Source organism: Mandrillus leucophaeus, unplaced genomic scaffold (assembly GCF_000951045.1).
Source record: "Mandrillus leucophaeus isolate KB7577 unplaced genomic scaffold, Mleu.le_1.0 Scaffold44, whole genome shotgun sequence".
NCBI lineage: Eukaryota > Metazoa > Chordata > Mammalia > Primates > Cercopithecidae > Mandrillus > Mandrillus leucophaeus.
This window is the reverse complement of record NW_012104698.1, coordinates 787,001-808,609: the sequence shown is the minus strand read 5'-3', so window position 1 is coordinate 808,609 and position 21,609 is coordinate 787,001. Positions and strand designations below refer to the sequence as shown.

General features: G+C 47.7%; 1 protein-coding gene across 1 annotated transcript in view; it reads left to right on the top strand.

The window, feature by feature from the left end:
- The window catches only part of LOC105549455 (receptor-type tyrosine-protein phosphatase N2-like), a 559,495-nt gene that overhangs the window by 46,965 nt on the left and 490,921 nt on the right, over positions 1-21,609 (top strand). The gene's annotated exons all lie outside the window — the stretch shown is intronic.

Genomic DNA, 21,609 nt, shown 5'->3' with positions numbered 1-21,609 from the left:
GGGGATTGTGATGATAAAGATGATGATGGTGATGAAGATGTTGATGGTGATAATGAAGATAATGGTGATGATAAAGATGATGATGGTGATGAAGATGATGATGGTAATGATGGTGATGAATCTTGAAAATGACAATGTTGATAATGAAAATCATGGTGGTGATAAAGATGATGGTGGCGATGGTGAAGACAGGAAGGAGGAGGAGGGGTCTCAGGAACCAAAACAGGAAGCCCTTTCTTTCACAGGAAGGCAGTTAAACCAGGACAGCGGTGTCGCTTCGTGAATAATAAAACACCAGCCTAGAACATGTTTTCAAAGCAATTTCCAAAGAGTTTATAGGCCACCGAGATAACTTTTCTTAGTGAGAAGAAGTTCGATGTGGCTAAGAGTACTCCTGTTGGAATTAGACTTTACAGGGATAAAACTGCAGATCTCCTGCCACCTGCCTGTGAATCAAGCTTTCTGTGTCTCTGCATCTGTGAAACTGGGATTCCAGTGCCCCATGCATATTTTGGGAAGCTGATTCCACAATGCTAGTCAAAGTGCTGGGCACAGAGGCGTTCAGTGGCTCTGGAGGGCTTCCTGGATTTCCTCCACTTATTTGGAGGCATTTTGGGAAATGCACTTTTTGGTTAAGTTTTTGGTAATGAGGGGGCTCATGTTTTTAAAGCAGCAGAATTCTTCAGAAAGTCATAAAATAAGACTCTGAAATGCTATCTGAGCATCTGAATGTTGAGTTGGGTGTGGGGCAGACAGTGAGCAGTGATTTAGGAGACAGGAAAGAGAAGAAAGAAGATGATAAGAAAGGAGGACCTTCATCTGAGAGCTGGAACCCACTGGGGCTCTGACCCTCCTGAGGTCTCAGTTCACGAGACCAGACCAGGCCTGAGGGGTGACTGGGGACAACCACCCTGTGGTGATGTTTGAGTGGGACCCAAATGGGTGTGTAGGGATGGAAACTAGAAATTTTTATCAGTGCTGACTTTGATTTGTACCTTGCCTCACCTCCTCAGCTGTGTAAGCTGGGAATGCCACATGGTGTTGGGAAGGCTCGGTCTCTTGACAGTGAGATGCTTGCAATGCTGTCATCCATCCAGTCCAAGCCAGGAACCCTGGTGAGGGGCACTGTCACTTTCTGTGCTATCAGGAAAGGGCTATTGCTCCAACTAAACTCTCTTGCCAGTGTTCATAAGAGGCATCTTGACTTCAGAGGGGTTACACGTCTTGAAATTGATGAAATACGGTAATCTTCATATATATGGAGTCAAAAACTAAGTATTTAGCATAAAGTGGGTACTCAAAGAGTGCTAGCTCCCTTTCCATCTCTCTCCCACAACTCTACCTTCATATCCTGTTTTCAATTCCCTGTCTGGAGATCCCTTTCTCGGTGTTCTGGAGTTTTCTATTGAATGAAAGCATGTCACCTACTGATGAAGGGGCCAGTGTCCCTGTTTGCCTGGGAGAGCCCTGCCTTGTGCCTCAGATCCCTGTGTGTTCCGCTACGGCACTGACACTCACTCCCAAAGGTCTCTGTTGAAGATAAATTATATTGTGGCCCGACTGACAGAGTGCAGGGCACTCACAAACCAAAGCCCAGGTGAGTGTATGTGGCAGAAAAATTGTGGCAAGAGGAGGATCGTCGAAAGAACAGGCCATAGAGGGCAGCCGGGGTTGAGTGGCGGCAGGGGGATGTTTCACACCAACCTTCAAGTGAGAAGCTTGAGGAAGGGAATCCGGGCACCTAGTGCCGAGCTCTGAGATGAGTGGGTCAAGCCCATGATGCTGCCTCAGGCTGGCCCCGGTGGTACAGCTCTACACGCCAAGTAAGACCAGCACTGGGTGTTAATGGCGTGAGACAGACTCAAGGGCCCTGCTGCACCTGCGTCCTGTGTTGTGGCCTGCACGGGGTGGATGAACTGTTTTAACCAAATTAGATTGGCAAACATTTAAACTGAAATGCATTAATTCCCCTCATTCCCAAATCACTTCAAGTTTAACTCTCTTGACTCATTCAGGTGATTTTTTTTTGGTGGCAGAAAACCGGAATATTAGGGTCAAACATCATCCTAATATGTTAATAACCATCCAGCCTGGCAGTTGCCGACATCTTGCTGATGAATTAGTCTGGGGGGTGGGGTCCAGCTTCCACATCTCTGTATCGCCCCCAGTGATCCTCGGTGCACGCAGGGCGGGACCCCAGTCTGGCCTAGTGTTTCCGTAGACATGGGCATGTGGAGCATCTGGGAGCTGCAGCCCAGGTCGGCGGGGTCAGAACCAGAACTCAACACTGCCCCACCCAGTTGTCCCCATGGTGTGCCGGTGGGAACAGGGGTGTCACACAGAGGGAGGTCACCGCAAGGTGGTCGTGCCCTCAACAGCCTCTCACAGATGAGGACTAAGATCTATTGGGAATAATCTTTATTAAAAAAAAAAATACTGCTTGAACTTGATCAGGGCAAATAACATGTAATTAGGACTTAATGACTGGGTGCAGTGGCTCGTACCTGTAAGTCCCAGCACTTTGGGAGGCCAAGGCCAGGAGTTTGAGACCAGCCTGGGCAGCAAAGGGAGAACTCGTCTCTCCAAAAACCAAACAAAACTAAAGGATTTAATGATAGAAATTAAGTGTGAGAAATGTAGCAATCCCTGCCACTGGACTGGAAAAGTGAACGAGAATCACTCTGTGAGTGGAGTTAGCCCTGTTCTGGCATCTCCCGGGTGGACTAGCACCAAGGTGCTGTGACAAGAAGCGAAAGGGACCTCACTTAGAAGAGGCATCGTCTGCCCTGGGGATGGGGTGAGGGCCTGACCACAGATCCCGCCTCTGCGGACTTCTGCCCGATGCCCAAACTGAGGCCTGTTTCCACCCAAGGCTGCCTGGCCATTGTGGAAATTCTTTTTGTGTGGAACACATTCTCAGAGGACATGTGAAGTAATTACATCCAAGCTAATGGGCTGTTTAGCAACTGAACCGAGGTGTGTAACACATACCTATGTGATTACTTTTAAGAACTGGGTCTTAACCTCAGACATGGTGCTTAACGAGAAATAATAAAACCAAATCAGCTCCTAGTTATTTCAGTCCTGGAACACAGGGATGCTCTCAATAAATTGTAGATTGCTCCAAAACCTTGTTTCTGCCGTTAGTTCCAGTGTTCTCCACCTTATTTTTTTACAGGCGACAAAGTTGTCAGTGTTCTGCTTCTTGTCTTAAACGCCCCCAGCCCCCTATTCTACCGCGCGCACACAGGAAGGAAAGGATGCAGCAGAAGGGAGGGACTGTCTCTGAATACGGGTCCAACGGAGGCCAAGAGGCTGTCCAGCCTGGCCTGCAGGCATCTGACTTCCACCGTGGCTGTCGGAGCTGAGGGTGTGCGTCTGCTGAGCACGTCTCTGCTGGGCGCCGCGCTGGCTGAGTGTCGGCCGTGTGGACTTGCTTCTCCTCATGCCGCCCTGCGAGGTGGCCTCATCACCCCATTTAGAGAGAGGAAAACCCCATTCAGAGACAGGACAGTATCAATGACCTGCCAGCATCCCATGGCTAAGGGCATGTTCCTCACCATTTCAGGGCTCAAAGACTAACTTGCCCAAGGTTATCCAAATAGTGGGGACTGGAACCAAGCATGCCACGGTCTGTGGGTTTATCTGACCCTCTAGTCCGTGCCATATATGGTCCCCATTTGTAAATTCCTTCTGGGGTGAGGCTGAGATTATTCCTGACTGGTTCACTTTGAACCTCCCCATGTCTGTAATAGGAACAGGTGTCATGAACCCTTCCACATCCCATGCTTGTCACCCAAAACCCTTCCCATCGGACTCTTCCAGCTTGTCCACAGGTGTTCCTCAAGTACCTGCCATGTGCAGGCTGCACCTGACTCCAGGTGTGTAGGTACCAATAAAAGGTGTGGGGTCTGACTTCAGGAAGCTGTAGTCTTAACATTGATGAAAATAATCTGTATTTTAAATATTGTAAAAACTAAACACCCTTGGTCCACAGTCCTGGATCAGGGTGTCCTCTAATATTGAGAGACCCGCTGGTGACCGAGTTTGAAAATTCTGTTCCTCTGTGCACCTGAACATATGCATTAAAGTCAGCGCGATGGAACAGGACACGGGAAGGGGAGTAACACTGCTGCTGATGGAGTAACCCTCCCGCTGAAGTGTGGCCGTTCACATTCGGATCTCGTCCTGCTGACACCGTGTTTTCATTGACCAGGAAACACACAAATATTTGTAGTCATTTATGCTAATCTATAAACATTTTAAAAGCACTTTGCTTCTCCTTAAAGTTCAAAGGAAAATAGAAGACTCTGGATTTTTCAAAAAGGAAACTGACCCACTTTCTTCTTCACTGAAAACTGTTTCATAAAATACTTTCACATCCTGTGTTTCCCACCGGAATAGGGACTGCGCCACTTGTGTGCACCTGCGGGGCACTGAGGCCTCTTCAGCAGGGAGGAAAGCGAGAGGGTGGGATACACAGTGGTTCTTCCAGAGCCTCCCACACACCCCGGGTCCCAGTGCGGCCGCTGCATCTACGCATGCCTCGGGTCGCGGTGCGGCCGCCGGGTCTCCTGGGCACACTGTGACTCAGGGAGCCTCTTTCCCACTGGAACTTGTCCTCCGTAAACCTGGCAGAGGCTCATGTTCGGGCTCCCATAAGTAGACAAATTTGTTTAGTGCCTTAGAGTGTGAGTTAGAGTGTGAGCGCCGAATTTACTAAGTGCCTTTGAGTGTGAGTGCTGAAAGGGAGTCACCTGAAAATTTCATTTTACAAATCAGGAAACTGAAGAATAGAGAAGCTAAATAAACCCAAGGTTACACCATTATTAAATGGACGCTTTAATGCTGAGACAGGTCTCTTGGTTCCTAGACCACCTTCCTGCCCTCTTTTTTAAATTGTTGTTTTAATCGACTTTTTTATAATATGTATATTTTTTGAGACAGAGTCTGTCTCTGTCACCCAGGCTGGAGTGCAGTGGCACAATCTCAGCTCACTGCAACCTCCACCTCCCAGGTTCAAGGGATTCTCCTGCCTCAGCCTCCCATGTAGCTGAGATTACAGGTGTGTGCCACCACGCCCAGCTAATTTTTTTGATTTTCAATAGAGATGGATCTTCACCCCGTTAGCCAGGCTGGTCTTAAACTCCGGGTCTCAAGTGATCCACCTGCCACAGCCTCCCGAAGTGCTGGGATTACAGTCATGAGCCACCACGCCTGACCTTATAATAATTCTTAATATCTATGTTGTGTGCCATTGTGAAATTTTTGGAAAAAATCAAAAGGGGAAAGAAAAATAATATTTCTTCATAATCTCTCTAATAAGCTCTAACTACTGTGAATATTTTGGCATATTTCCTTTAAGAGTGTTACAGATATTTATTTTAATATAATTGAGATTTCACTTCCATGGTTCTGTTTGTTTTTTGTTTTGTTTTTGGTTTTGTTTCGTTTTTTTGAGATGGAGTCTTGCTCTGTCACACAGGCTGGAGTGCAGTGGCGTGATCTTGGCTCACTGCGACCTCCATGTCCTGTGTTTAAGCGATTCTCCTGCCTCAACCTCCAGAGTAGCTGGGATTACAGGCGCTCGCCATCACGCCTGGCCGATTTTTGTATTTTTAGTAGAGACGGGGTTTTGCCATGATGGCCAGGCTGGTCTCAAACTTTTGACCTCAGGTGATCCACCAGCCTCAGCCTCCCCAAAGTGCTAGGATTACAGGCGTAAGCCACCATGCCCGACCATGGTTTATTTGTTGTTGTTGTTTTTTTTTCGTTTAACATTGTATCATAAGAATATCTTAGTCTTTTCAACATTTGTAAATATCATTTTAATGGATGAATAATTTTTCATCCATGAAAATATATTTACTTAGCTATTTCCCTATTCTTGGACTTTTATTTCTGTATCTAATGTTTACTACACATTTTTTAAATGGAAAGAATTAAAGATATATTTTAAAAATTGAAATTAGATGGTTAAAATCTATCTATATTTTATCTGTTCTTGACATATGCCACCCAACTCCTTTTTCAGAAAGGTTTTATTGATTTACAGTTTAAAACAGCACCGGACTACGAGTCTTCCCATGCTGCTTTTGCAATGATGTTTTTGTTATGGTAAAATATACATAAAGTAAAATTTACCATTTTAACTATTTTCATATGTACAGTTCAGTGGCATTAAGTACATTCACCTTGTCATGCAACCATCTCCACCGTCCATCTCCAAGACTTGTTCATTTTCTCAAACTGAAACTCTGTATTCACTAAACAAGAACTCGTCACTCCCCTCCCCCAGCCCCTGGCACCCACCATTCCACCTTCTGCCTCTATGGATTTGATGACTGTAGGGACCTCAGAGAAGTGGGATCATAATATTTGTCCTGTTATATGCAACTTATTTCCCTTAACGTAATATCCTCAGGTTTACCCGTGTTGTAGCTTGGATGAATGTCCTTCACTTTTAGGGCTGAATAATACCCCGTCATGTATAGACCACGTGTTTTTTATCTGTTCTTTCCCTGATGGGCACTCAGCTTGCTTCCACTTTTTGGCTGCTGGGAATAGTGCTGCTATACACGTCAGTGTAGATATATCCATTCAAGTTCCTGCTTTTGCATCTCTTAAGTATTTACCTGACAGTGGAATTGCAGGGTCAAATGGTAATTCTATGTTTAATTTTTTGAGGAATTCTCAAGCTATTTCCCAGAGCAGCTGAACCATTTTACATTCCCACTAGGAGTGCACAAGAGTTTCAGTTTCTTCACACCCTACACCCTCATCAGCACTTGTTTTCTGGTTTTCTGAGGATGGCCGTCCTGAGGAGTGTGAAGTGGCATCTCACGGCTCCTGTTTGCTTTTGCCTAATGGCCGGTGATGTTGAACAGCTCACCACGTGCTCACTCTCCATCTGCATGTCTTCTTTGGAGAAATGTCTATTCCAATCCTTGCTTCTTTGTTGTTGGGTGTAGGAGTCTTACATATATTCTAGATACTCCTAATCAGATATATAATTTTCAAACGTTTTCTCTCATTCTTTGGGTTACTTTTTAACTGTTTGGATAACGTTCTTTAATACACAGAAGGTTTTAATTTTGACAAAGTGCAACCAAGTGCAATTTGTTTATTCTTCTTTGTTGCCTGTGCCTTCAGTGTCATACCTGGGAAATCAGTGCCAAATCCAGTGTCATGAAGCTTCCCCCTATGTCTTCCTAGAGTTTTATAGTTTCGTCTTGTAAATTCAGATATTTGATCAGTTTTAAGTTTTGTATATGGTGTAAGTTACAGGTCCAGCTTTATTCTTTTGCAAGTTGTCTGAGAACCATTTGTTGAAAAACCTGTTCTTTTCCTCATTGAATGGTCTTGGCACAATTGTCAAAAAGCATTTGTACACAAAAGGGTTTACTTCCGGGCTCTGTTTTCTAGTTCATTGGTCTATATGTCTGCCTTTCTGCCAGGACCATGCTGTTTTGATTACTATAGCTTTGTTGTAAGTTTTTTAATCAGCAAGTTTAAGTCTTCCAATTTTTTTAAGACTGCTTTAGTTATTTGGGTTCCTGTGAGATTCCATGTAAATTTTTGGATGGGTTGTTCTATCTCTGAAAAAATATCAAGATTTTTGGTAGGGATTATGTTGAATCTGTAGATCACTTTGGGTAGTATTAAAAGCTAACAATAATGAGCCTTATAATACGTGACGATGGGATGTCTTTTCACTTATTTGTGTCTTCTTTCATTTAACAACATTTTGTAGTTTTCAGTGTACAAGTCCTTCACCTCCTTAGGTAAGCCTACCCTAAATATTTTATTCTTTTGATGCTACTGTACATGAATTGCTTTTTTAATGTCCTTTCGGCATTGTTTATTAGTGTATAGAAGTGCAAATGATTTCTGTATATTGATTTTATACCCTGCAACTTTACTAAATTTGTTAATAAATTCTAATCAGTTCCAACAGATCTCTTGTGTAAATCTTTATGATTTTCTGCCTGTAAGATCATATAATCAGTGGACAGAAATAATTTTATGTCTTCTTTTCTCATTTAGATGCCTTTTACTTATTTTTCTTGCCTAATTCCTATGGCTGGCACCTCCAATACTGTCTTGAATAACAGTGGTGAAAGCAGGCCTCCTCATATTGTTCCTAGTCTTAAAGGAAAAGCCTTACATCTTTTACCTTGGAGTGTTACATTAGCTGCAGATTTTTCATATATGGCCTTTATTATGTTGAGGTGATTTTCTGTTACTCCTAGTTCGTTGAGTGTTTTTATCATGAAAGAGGGTTGAATTTTGTCAGATGCTTTTTCTGGATCAGTTGAGATGATGATATGGGTCCTTTCCTTCATTCTGTTAGTGGGGTGTATTGTGTTTATTATTTTTTATGTGTTGAACCATTCTTGCATTCTAGGAATATATCCCACTTGGTCATGGTACAGCAATCGTTTTAATATGCTTCCAAATTTGGTCTACTAGTATTTTGTTGAAGATTTTTTGCATCAGTATTTATAAAGGATATTGGTTCTTAGTTTTGTTTGCTTGTAGTGTCTGTCTGGCTTTCATGTCAGAGTAATGCTGGACTCACAGGATTAGTTAGAAAGTGTTTCCTCTTCAATATTTTGGAAAAATTTGAGGAGGAGTGGTGCTGATTCTTCTTTAAATTTTTGGTAAAATTTATCCATCAAACCAGTGACTGCAGGATTTTCTTTGGGAGGTTTTTGACTACTGTTTCAGTCTCCTTACTCATTCCTGGTTGGGTCGGTTTTCTAGTTCTTCATGACTCAGTCTCAGTAGGTTGTGTATTTCTAGGAATTTTCCCGTTTCTTGTGTTATCCCATTTGTAGGTGTGCACATGCTCATCACACTCACTTATAATCCTTTTCACTTTGTACCATCAAATAATAATAGTAATGTATAAATAATAAGAAAGAATAAAATAATACTATTTAAAAGTATTAATCAATGATTTATTTTGAATCTCATATCTGTCGTGTGTACGATCAGTGTTTTTCTTAGGGATTATTTGGCCATACTCTGATTGCATTTTGATTCCATGGCTATGCTTCTCTTTAAACGTCTCATCCTCTCACTGCACCTGTCCTTAGTTTATGGGATTCACCCCCCAGGGATTAATACTCAAGTCCTAGATGCCAAAAATATGTGTCTCCTAAGCTCGCAGTTAGGATGTGCTGTTGCTCTGGAGAGGGGCTGGGGGCTGGTACAGGGGGCTGCGGATTCTGGGAAGTGCACATCAGATGAATTTGTGGGGACTTACAGTCACCTTGGGTGACTCTTGTCCCCTGCTCTAGAGTAACACTGGGCTCTCAGGTGCGCGTGCTGGAGCTGTTGATTAACCGTCCGAGCCTCTCTGAGCCGTGGAGGTCAAACGTACTTCCATTTCGCAAGTGGCCGCTGGCTCATGTGGTTCTGATGTGGGAGGAACTTTCCTCCCTCTTCCCTCTTCCTCTCTGGGTGTCCACCATTCAAAACAGAATGGGCTCAGATGCAGGTTTTCACAGTGGCATGAGCCAGGCATTCTAGCAAGGCTGCAGATTTAAATGACCTCTTTACTTGGTGGCTGTTGAAACAACTTCTTTTTGTGAATTCCAAACATGAATTAGTCACACAAATGAATTCCACCTCACAGGCTAAGAAACCAAAAGCAATCAAGCCTTCTATGTAACAGTTTATCCTCTGGGAAAGTCAGGTTCCCACCATGACCCCTGAAACTTGATTCCTCTGTGGGCCCTTGATTCTGGTGGCCATGCGTGGATTGGACGTTCCCTAGGGAGGAGAGCAGCCCTGTCTTGGCATCGCGCTGCCAGTCCTTCCCCTGGGGAGTGCTGGCAGCTCTGAACCGGCTGCTTTTGTTCACTGTGTGCAGGCTGATGCCCACGCGGGGAAGAACAACTGGTAGACCCGAAGAGGGCCAGGGATAGCCTGTCCGTTGTTGAGCGAACCTTGAGTCTGATAGATTCATTCATGTCTGAGGATTTTTCAGCCTTTCTTCAGCGAGGGACCCAGCCTTTTCTAGTAGAGTCACAGACTGGGACCGGCTCACAGCCTCGTTTAGTCTGACTTAGGTAAAACCCGCTCGATAGACGCCTGTGTCCACACACCAAATGAACCCAGATGTGGACAGGAGCGATCATGGCCACAGTGGCAGCCCAGCCTCCCCCTCCAGATGTGCTGCACGTCTCTTGCTGTCTCCAACACATCAGGGAGCCCACCCTGCCTCTTCTGCTCTCCCACAGCCCTGGGCGCACAGAGAACTCACTGAGAATGTTCTCACCTTAACACCAGCCGTCCCCTAAGCTTTTCTCATGAAACACCATAAACAACAGTGTACTAAACACCAGCATGTAGGAAGAATAAAATCTCATCCAAACACAAGAGAAACACATCCTAGTTTCAGCAGCACACGAATGGGCTGGGCAGTGTCCCGGCAGCTGACATCCTGATGAGAAAACGCACCTGTCAGAATGTGCCGGTTTCTCCCTTGGTCTCCTGGGTTCCTTCCAACCTCTGACTCTCTTTAGAAATATGCAAAGGCTTTGTATTGTTGGAAATCACACCAGTTTGAGGACTTTCTCAGATGTGCTATTTGAGATTCTCCTGACCTCCACCTATTAAGACCCAGAGCTGGGTGCAAACTGTTCAACACCCCTGGGCTAATGAAGGGATGGGAATGCAGAGCCCAGGCAAACCCTGCAGGGTGTCGGCCCTAGCGCCCCGTGGGGCTGAGCTGCGGTGCTGCCTTGTCCTCCTTGTCTTTCTCTTCTGAGCTGTGCCCTGCCACTTAAAACCACAATGGTTGGGAGTTGTCTGAAGAAGGCAGTTGATCCTGGAGAGCATTTCTTCAAATGCTCGGATAACCCTCCTGCTGTGTGCTGTCTGGAAGCAGACGCAGGTGCAGAATTGAGGAGTTGCTTCTCTCAGGGGATCTGTGATGGGCCCGCGGTGCTTTCCCAGATTTTGCCTTCAGAGAAGTTGAAATGGTTTAAAAATTACTGGCAAGCCCTCCCCTGGCCGCTGATGAAACCTAGAAATAGCTCCCACCCAGGGGGATGTGAGCCCGGCTCAGCATTCTAGCTAGGCCTCCCGGCTGCAAGGAATTCCATGCATCACAAACACGATGGTGCCGTCCCCTGTGTTCCTTGGAATTGCTTTTCTCCACCAAATTACCTGTGATCCAGCACAAATATAGAGTATGTTTGGCAAAAAGAGGTAGCTTAATCAGCAGTGAAGGGATGTGCCTGGATAGAAAATTTGCAGCTACACCAAGTTGCTTTCTAGTGTGAGGCACAAACCCAGCATTCATGTTTGCTGCTTCTGGTACATGGGAGGGACGGTGGATCCGTCTTTCTGGACTGCGCCTGGAGGGGCTCTTGGGGACGGTGAGAGGCAGACCCGCCCAGCACCCTCCACCCCGCCCGCTTCACTCCCACACTACCCAGAAACAAACTAGGAAGTGGCATTTTGTAAAAACAAAAAGATTGCCAGCAATTTCTAAATTTTTAAATTTTAAGTCTAGTATTTTCATTTATTATTCTTTTAATTTATCTTAAAAAATGATTTTGCAGAAATAAATAGAAATAATGACCAAAAACCATATGGGATGCTTAAGCACCTCACCTGACCTGGTTCTAAAGATGCCAGGAAGAATTTTTGTGCTTCCCCACCTGGGACACCCAACTGCGTGGGAGAGACCACCCCCACTTCCGCCCCTGAAAAGGGGGGTTTCTGAGGCTCGGCAGGGAGGCGGGGCCTCGCTCTGGGGTCTGGAACCATACTGCAGGCCTCAGTCTCACCCCGGCCGAGACCACTTCCCTCACACATGCACCACAACCCACACCACACACACACCACACACAGTACACAGACACCACCCACGCAGACACACATACAGAGACTACACACGTCACACACCACACGTGCACCACACACACCACACAGCACACACAGGCATACGCAGAGGCGATTTCCAGCCTCCTTAAACAATGAGGAAAGTAACGATCTAGGAATGTTTCTGGGGCTTTCACTTTTTGGTCAAGAAACTGGAAGTGGCTCTGCCTGTTGGAGCCTCAGTTTCGAACCTGAACACATGAAGCTCTTGGAATGGCCTTTCCAGAGAGTTCCATGGAAGAGACTGTAACACACATGCATCTGCAAGCGTTTGTGCATTCAAGGGTGATGGAAAGGAGAGAATATTTAAACCAGCAATTTCTACTTCAAAATGCAGATTTGCTTACATTTCTCCAGCACTGCTCTTATGCCCTCATTCCTTTCCCGGTCGCCCCTCACCCTCAGGAGGGATCTTTTAGCCATGTATCCCACTCTTAACCCCAGCTTCCACCAGCTGCCCCGGGTCTGAGTCCTCAGACTCGGCCCTCCTGTCCCCCAACAGCTCTGATGATGCAACCCTGCAAAAATGAGATGTCTGTGAGTGGTGAGGTGTCTCCTGTCCAGAGAGTGTCCAAGCAGGGCAGTGTCAGGATGTCACAAAAGGCTTTAGGGACACTGGACCTGCAGTGGTATGGATCCAGGTTGCAGGGCAGCACAGACGCCAGCCGGCAGCAAAGGCACCCGTGCCAGCAGCCTCCTGGTATGAAGAAGGTGGGCAGGTGGTGACGGGCACTCCGCTGTCTCCTGGGAGGACACTCTTCGTGCCACCCAGGCCGCTCCCTCTGTGCTCGGGGAGTGCTACCAGCCCCTGCTCCTGAGTTCCCAGCATGCTTGGGGAATGCCACAAGCCCCTGCTCCCACATCTCCATCCATCTGTCTCATGCAGTCTCCAGAGACACAGGCCCCGGGAATGAGGCTCCTCACACCCAGTTCTCCTGTCCTTCCCGAAAGCTCATCCCACGTGGAACACAGAGCCCTCCCCAGAGCTGCTGGAGACTCTGTGCAGGCTGCACACCAGTACAGTCAACATGGTGGATGCACAGGACCCCCAGATGTCGCTGAGGGCTTCTCAAGCCAGACGGTTCACCCTGTGGGTCAGGTGACTCTTGGCACTGGATGGCTCACCCTGTGGGTCAGGTGGCTCCTGGCACTGGATGGCTCACCCTGTGGGTCAGGTGGCTCCTGGCACTGGATGGCTCACCCTGTGGGTCAGGTGGCTCCTGGCACTGGATGGCTCACCCTGTGGGTCAGGTGGCTCCTGGCACTGGACAGCTCACCCTGTGGCCCGTGGAGGCCGTCCCCTTCACTGCGTGCATGGCTTTCTCCCGCCTGCCGTGCTGACGTCTCGGTGATGGAGATCCTCACGTCCTGGAGAGGGAGGTCTCTGTGATATGAAGTCTCTGCTGCACCCAGGGTCAGTGTGGATGTTTCCGCCTGAAAGAAAGCAAGAGTGTTCAGAGCACTCGGTGGTCTGGGTTTGAGCATCACCTTTATTTCCCTGGGGTTCCTGTTCCCCGGCAGGCAGGCCTGTGCACACCTACCCCCAAGTCTGACGGAACCGAGAGGCCTGAGAAAGAGGCTGACAGACCCAGTTTCTCAGAAGGAAACATCTTCTAGAGATACAGGAACAGAAGCCACACCTGTGTCTCCATGGTGGTGAGATGAGATGATGGCTCCCTCACCCCCAGACCCACGGCTCCGCACCACAGGGGAGCGGCTGCTCGGGGAGCCAGCCTCTCACCCATGTTCTGCCGCAGAGTTAGCGTCTCCCTCCCCACCCTCGCCTGTCTCCCTCTGTGTCCCCTACCCCGTCTCAGGCGTGCACACTACCCCAGGTTCCTCCCGCCCACCCCTGCACCGGGCACTCTTCCGCTCTTCACTCCTCCTATGTTGTCCTGTGGGGTTCAGCCCCATTGCCCGCATCTGGCGAGCCTAGCTGCGCATTCTGCAGGGGGCTCTGGGGGGCTCCCAGGGCCTGGACTCCGTGCCCAGCCCGAGTGGGACATCGGAGCAGCAGGATCAGCCGGCAGTTGTGGCAGGTGCAGCAGGAGTGAGTGGGCGCCCAGGCCGGGCCGGCGGGGCCAGTGAGGAGAGGGCAGCAGCCAGCCAGTCCCTGCCAGCCATGGCTGACTCACCAGCATCCACTGCCGGACTCCGGCCCCACCTGATCAGAGGACAAACAAATCAGACGGAGCGGGGCCATGGTCAGAGAAGATGGTGGGAGGTGGATCCCGAGACGGGGTTGCAGTCCAGCAAGAGGGATGCACAGCAGCTAGTGCTAGCGGGGGCGCCTGAAGCGTGAAGCCTGTGGGAGCGGAAGGACGTCAGCTCAGGATTCTGATCATGGGAGTGCTGTTTAGTAAAAGGCGTTTCTCTTTCCACTCGGTGTTGAAATGTTGATGCAGGGCACTTGTCGACTTCCCTGAATTAGAAGTAGGGTCCCAGCGACCGTGATGGAACCCCGTGGGACCCTCCTGTTGACAGACCGTGAAGGCCTCAGCCCCTTTGTACGGGTGTCAGCAGCGCCCCCCGGGACTGAAGGTGCCGATAGGGAAGATGGAAAGGGGTGTGTGCACCGCGCGCTGTTCCCAGGACACAGCCTGTCCAGTTCTGTTCGCTGTTCTTACACATCCCCAGTCGTATGTTAATTGTTGTGAGTGTCCTTTTTTTTTTTTAACCAAAGAATCTTTGCAAGGAGTAAACTTCAAATTTTCTCAAGGTTTTGATTAAAAGAGCTTTTGCAGTAAAAGTTTCAGATAACAGATCACCCTCCTCTGAACTGTATTGAAGTCGATATTCCTATGCATTTCATCCCTGTCTCTGAGAGTGAGGCTGGCTGGTCATGGACAGCACCTGGGGCATGGGAAGGTTTCCTGGGTTGGGGTCCTGCCAGGAGCACATGCTCTCAAGTGTAGGGTGTGGGCAGCAGGTAAAATAAAGCCGTGTTGGATGAAATCAAACTAAAACAAACGAAGGTCAACCAGCTGGGAATATTCCTAGTGAAGAACTAACAAACTCAATGGAAATCCTTCTTTAATTTTTATTTTGTTAACGATATAGGAGTCAGTCTCTCATAGGCAATGGCCACCCGCCGTCACGGCAGCTCATCTGCCCAACACGTCTGCACCTCACTTTCCCGGTTCAGTGCACAGCCCTTCGTGCAAAGAGCCGTTTGCCAACTTCACTGCTTCCAGCGTCCAACATGGAAAGAAGGCACTTTCACTCCACGCAGACCTTGCTTGTCTTTTCTGTACAGTAGTTGTAGAGGAGAAGCCTGCTCCATGGGTGAGGCGGCTGCACGGCAATGGCAGATTTTGTTGTCACCACCAGAAACAGAAATCACAAATAACAAAGGAATCTGGAGATGTGAGAGAAATGGGAGGTCATAGAGCAAAAATACCACCCAAATACCAACAAAAATAACCCACTACGCATCTGAACATTTCAGAGCAGGATGGGACCAGCGATGAGCATTTGGCCCGGCACGACCTCTTTTCACTCAGAAATGCCTGCGGGTCCATATTTCCCAGCAGGCATTCGCTAGGTTTGGAATTTGCAAGGTGAGACAATGGGATCCTTTCCCTCACAGAGCTTTATGACCTCACAGGAAGATTAATGTGCACACAGATACTGAACACACAAGGACAGTGTTTCCATTGAGATATACACACCATGTGGCATTAAATGTTTAATTCATCATAACACAAGCTTTAACATTTTATTATAAATTTTTTTACCAAGATATTTTTTAAAAGTTGGTGATGCACAAGATAAATAAAAAGCATCTCAACCCCCACGATCAGGACGGTGATTCTAGTACAGCCTTTTATAACTTCCCTACCAACCTCGACTGAATGAGTCAGACAGTTGCTGGTGAGGCTTAAAGAAGCCTGAATTCTTTGAGGAGACCCTGAGGAGCCTCAGAACTTGCTGGGCCCTGGGAAGGGAATCACCAGTGCCTGGAAACATCTGGAAATGGAACCCTGCTCGGCCCTCTCCAGTCACAGTGCTTAATCATTCATTTACTGATTTCAAATAAATTTACTGTTTGTGGGGCTACAGAGCAGGAGACTTTTATCAAGTAGGAGAATCCTGTCTAAATAGCAAACAATTACATCATTCCTAAGGGTCTTGGCATATGGGCCTGTATTAGTCCATTCTTATACTGCTGTGAAGAAATACCTGAGACTGAGATGGCTGGAAACTGCAGGCACAGGGGGCAGGCTGTCCCACAGCAAGCATGGCATTGACTCGGCTGCCAGTGTCTGAGCCCCTCCATGATGTTCAACTCCATGCTAAGTGATGCCTTCAGTAAATATTTACTGTTCCAGGCACTGTGCTGGGTAGCACAAACAGGAATAAACTCCTATCCATGTTCTCAACAATTTTATAATCTGGAGAGGCAAATAAATAGGGAATAGATGAATGAAACAAAACTAAATTGAGGGAGCCTTTCAAAAAAATTGAGATAAAATTAACATAGCATAAAATTAACCACTTAAAAATGAACAATTCAGTGGCATTTGGTACATTCACAACATCGTGCAACTGCCACCTGTGTGTAACATTTTCACCATCCCAAAATGCATTATTTTACTTTCAGCTTTGGATCTGAAGTGAGTCCCTAAGAGACAGCATATATCCCCTATCTTAAATATGTAAGTATCCCTTATCTTAAATTCTTGGGACAGAGGTATTTCAGATTTTGGATCTTTTCAAATTTTGGAACATTTGCAGTCATCTGCTCATATATGCAGGTGATTGGTTCTAAGACACCCGCCCACCACAATGTGTGCCAAAATTCACGCGTCCTCAAGTCTCAGAGTTGGCCCTGCAGAACCCACATTTACACAAGTTGGCTCTCCATAAGCATGGGTTTTGAATCCCATGAGTACTATATTTTCAATCCACATTTGGTTGAAAGAAATCTGTGTATAAGTGGACCTACATGATTCAGACACATCTTGTTTTGAGGCCAGCTGGACTCACCAGTTGAGCTTCCATAATCCAAAAATATGAAATCCAAAATGCTCCAATGGGCATTTATTTTGAGCATCATGTAGGCACTGAAAAACTTTCAGATTTTGGAGCATTTTAGATTTTTGACTTTTGGATTAGGAATATTCAACCTGTAGTTGGTCATACTTTAAAAATGTATTCTGTCAGCCTCTCTTTTAATTGGTGAGTTTAATCCCTTTTCATTTAAAGTAATTTCTGATAAGGAAGGATTTACTCCTGCTACTTTACTGCTGGTTTCTATATGTCTTACACCTTTTTTGTTCCTCAATTCCTCAAATATTGCCTTTTTTGTTTCTTTGATTTAATTTTAGTGTACTGTTTTGATTCCCTTCTCATTTTCTTTTTCTGCACATTTTTTTGTTACTTTCTTAGTGGTTACCATGGGAATTACTATTAACACCCCACATTTATCACAATGTAGTTTGAATTCATACCAACTTAGCTTCAAAAGCACACAAAAACTGGTTCTGAATAGCTTCTTTCCCAGCTTTATGTTATTATTTTAACAAATTATTTCTTCCTACACTGTATGCCATTAACATAGATTTATAATTATTCTTTCATGCATTTGTCTTTTAAATCATATAGAAGACAAAAGGAGGAGATACAAACTAAAGCTACAATACTGGGGCTTTTATATTTACCTATGTAGTTGTTTTTACTGGAGTTCTTTATTTTCTTCTATGGCTTCTGGTTGCTGTTTAGCATTTCAGCCTCAATGACCTGTATTTCAGCCTGTATGACACCTTTAGCATTTCTTACAGAGCTGGTCTAATATTGACAAACTCCCTCAGCTTTTGCTTCTATGGGAATGTCTTAATTTTGGCTTCATTTTCAAAGGATAGTTTTGCCTGATACAGAATTACTGGTTGACAGTTACTTTTCCTTCAGCACATTAAATACATCGTCCCACTGCCTTCAGACCTCCCAGGTTTCTGGTGAAAAATTGCTGTTGATCTTATTGACGGTCTCTAGTACAAGATGAATTGCCTCTCTCTTGCTGCTTTCAAGTTTCTGTCTTTGGCTTTTGATGGTTTGGTGATAATGTGTCAGCATGGATCTCTCTGAATCAATTCTACTTGGAGTTAGTTGAGCTTCTTGGATATGTATGTTCATGTCTTTCATCAAATTTGGGACAGTATTGGTCAGTATAACTCTATACATGATTTTGGCAGCTTCCTCCTGGAAAGCCAGTCTGGCCCAAGGGTGCTAACACAGGGTTCCTCTTTGCACTGGTTTCTCAGGGAACCACCAGACAGCTCAAAACACACAGCCACAGTTTTTTGAGAACACGGCCCATGCTGCCCCCTGGTACCACCACATCTCACCAGGAACTCAGACCACCAGTCCTGTAGCTGCTGTTGAACGGGGGAATGGGGAGTAATAGGTGGGCAAGCAAAAACCCCAGAATGCCTTTTAACCAAAATTTAGCATTCTCTTTCTTGATTTAGCACCCACTGTTTACTACTGGTTTTTAAAATTAGATTACAGAATCCCAGAACAGTCACTTCTGTCCATTTTTGTCAGCTTACTGGTTACTTCAGTGGAGGGACAGATCCCTGGAATCACCTGCCTTGCCATTTCCATGGCACCACTCGACCTGATAGAGTCTTTGGCCCACTTGGAAGAAGTACTCCTTTGACAGACCTTGTTGTGTCCTGCCCACATCCCAGTTGCCCACCCTGTGCCTCTCTCCAGCTCTGCAGGGCAGCTCCCATCTATGCTGATGGCTGCAGCCTTAAGCACCTGCCTTGGTCTGTCTGAGCTGAGCAGCACTCTAGCCCACATCCAGGGCAGGCCAGGGCTGCTCAGGAGTTCACCTCCTCAGAGAACAAGGGGTGGAAGTCAATGGATAGACACCCCTGCTTCTTCGGCCCTCAGACAATTTGAGGCACATCCCACATGCCTCTCAGAGGGTCCGCAGCAGCGTCGGTCCTCGGCTGTCCACACTGGTGGCTTGTGCATGCACTTCATGGCTTCCACCCTTCTCAGGCTCACTGTCCCATTCTCTTACTGGGCTCCTGGGATCATCCTCCAAATAAATTACTTATACCCACATCCTTATTGCAGGATGTGATTTTGTGGAAACCCAAGCAAAAGTAACCTCTGCCTTAATTATTCAAAGTGTTGAATCCCACAGTGGTGACACCATCCCTGTGGCTGCTGGCCTAACTGACGTAAATGACTCAGTCCACAGGGCCCTTACACAGATGGCTCAGGCAGCCGGTGGGGGACTATCCTGTTCCGGCAAGTTTACGCACCGTCAGGAGCTGCTGTGGGCCTTCACATCTGGGCTGTGTGCTGATAACTCAAAGCCTCTCACTTGTGTCCAGATGCATCAACATGGTGACATGCAGCGTCTTTATTTTGGGACAAAAACAGGCATCCGTGAAATGGCGTGAACAAATAAGTATTCTTGGCCTCAGTGATTTCACTCAGTGCATAAACGATATTTTTCCTGCTGAATTTCCAGGATTGAAGAAACTCTTGTCTCTCAGGACCAGCTGGACTTTTCTTTTTTTTTTAGTGTCTTCTCAAACACAGAAAGAGCTACAAAACTCCCACGAGGCACGGGCCAGCTGAAGAGGCTTCATACACTGCTTTGGTTGTTTCACAAGACTAGAAAAGTGTGGTTGCTTCTCGCCTCCAGACCCTATTCTCCTGCCTCACCGTCAGCTGTCTCTGCCACCTCAAGACAAGAGGCAAAATCGGAAAGAGAAATTTGAAACCAGGAGCTCCTAAGTTTGCCTGAGTCTTCAAGGGCCAGATTAGGAATCTTTCACCATGAGGCTCACACTGTTGGAACTGAGAGGTGGGACAGCTGAACAGAAAGGCAGAATCTTCCAGAACCTGAGCTGGGCCCAGCAAGCGGGGTAGAGATGCCCAGGAAGGGGGAGGGCACCCAGCTGGGCTCCTGGGAATGCCCCAGCTGTTGGTGACCCATCGTCTGATGGGACAGCTGAAGCCAGGAAGTGGCGCGGCCGGACTGGCTCTTTAGGAGGTGGGGAGGCGGCTGTGTCCGACTTGAGGGCGCCCTTGTCCGGGTCGGAGGCGGCCTTGTCCGGGTCGGAGGCGCCCTTGTCCGGGTTGGGAACCTGGGCAGGCTCAGGGGCCGGGCCAGAGAGGGGAGAAGAGTGAGTGGGTTGGAGAAACATCCACGGGGAAAGACGCATTGGTTCGTCAGACGCCAGGATGGAGGCGCAGTAGGATGGAAGGGCCTTCAGAGGCAGGTCCTCGGGATACGCGGGGTCAGGGTGCCCCTGGGGGTTGGCTGGGAGCAGCCGGCAGGCGGAGGCTGTGAGTCTGGAAGGAGAACCCAGTACAGGTGGGGATGTGGCTGCTGCGAACGCGGGGGTTGAAACCTGGAGGGCGCATGAGGTCGCTCTGGCAGGAGGTGCCTGGGGAGGCAGGAGTCAGCCCTGAACACCCAGCACCGGGGCCGCCGCATCCCTGCACGGATCCCTGCTCCGTCTCTACCTCTCACCGTGTTCCTCCCACACCAAAGGCATCTCCATGTCGCACAGCGGCTGGTCCGCGGCCTGACTGGAGAGCGGGAAAACGGGTAGAGAGCAGAGTTCTCCGGCTGGAGCAGGTGAGCGATGGTGGTGGGGTCACAGCACTGGGAGCTGGACAGGCCGCATTCACCACAGTGTGTGTTTCAGAGTCTCTGTGTACTGTGTAAATACCAGGCAGGATTCAGGAGTTGTGGACTGTGCATTACCTAGTCTGTGTTGTAGACAATGCCCGCCCCGTGAGAAGCAGGCTACCTCCCAGCTGATGAGCCGGATTGTATTGATTCCAAGGTTCAGTCAGTGGTGGGAGTGGTCACGCCCCCGCTTGGGTGGTGGGCTCCACTGCGAGACTGCTGGGCCGTGTGTTGGTTAAGCTGGACGTGACCACGGGGGCGGGCTGGCGCTCGCGACGCGCCATGCTCAATCTTTGTCAAATGCCATTAGAATCATTTTCTGTGGCAAGGAAAGAGAGTTCCGCCTTCCTTCCCTGTGAAGGTGTTTGTGGCATGAAGGCATCTGGAGCCCGTCCTGCGGTTGGAGTGTCCGTCATTGGCAGTGTCAGGTACAAGTGATAGCAGCTTTTAATACTGAAATGTCAAATGAAGCCCAATGGTCCCTTAGAAACATTGGTTTAAAACCCTTACAACGTGGAGAGAAGTGGCAGAGGAAGAACGAGATCATCTGAATGGATTTTGTTAAAAACACATAAAAGGGTGAACTATGACAAAAATAATAGGGAGTCAAAACAGATACAAAAACACCAAGAGGGGACGGCGGAGTGATCAACTTGGCCCTTAGACACCTGCGGCCCCAGTGAGCTTCCGTCTGCCTGAAAGGAGACAGACGCTTGACCCGGGGAGGCTGAGCCGGGCCTTCCGTGGAATGGCGCTTCCTCAGCAGAGGAGGTGGGGGCTTCAGTGTCCTGGAGGGACCGTGGCGTTGGGGGAGAGGACGCTTGGCCTCTGGGGGCTTTGGCACTTTGGCATCTGGGGAGGACTTCAGTATCCTGGGGGTGGGGGGCTTCCTTGGCATCTGGGGAGGGGCTTCAGCATTTGGGGAGGCCTCAGTATGGGGATCCTCCATGTTAAGGGGAGTCTGGGCATCTGGGGTGGGGGTCTTGGCGTCCAGGTCTCCTCGGAACCAGCAGGTCCAGGAGCGGGGATGGGGGGGAGTGGGG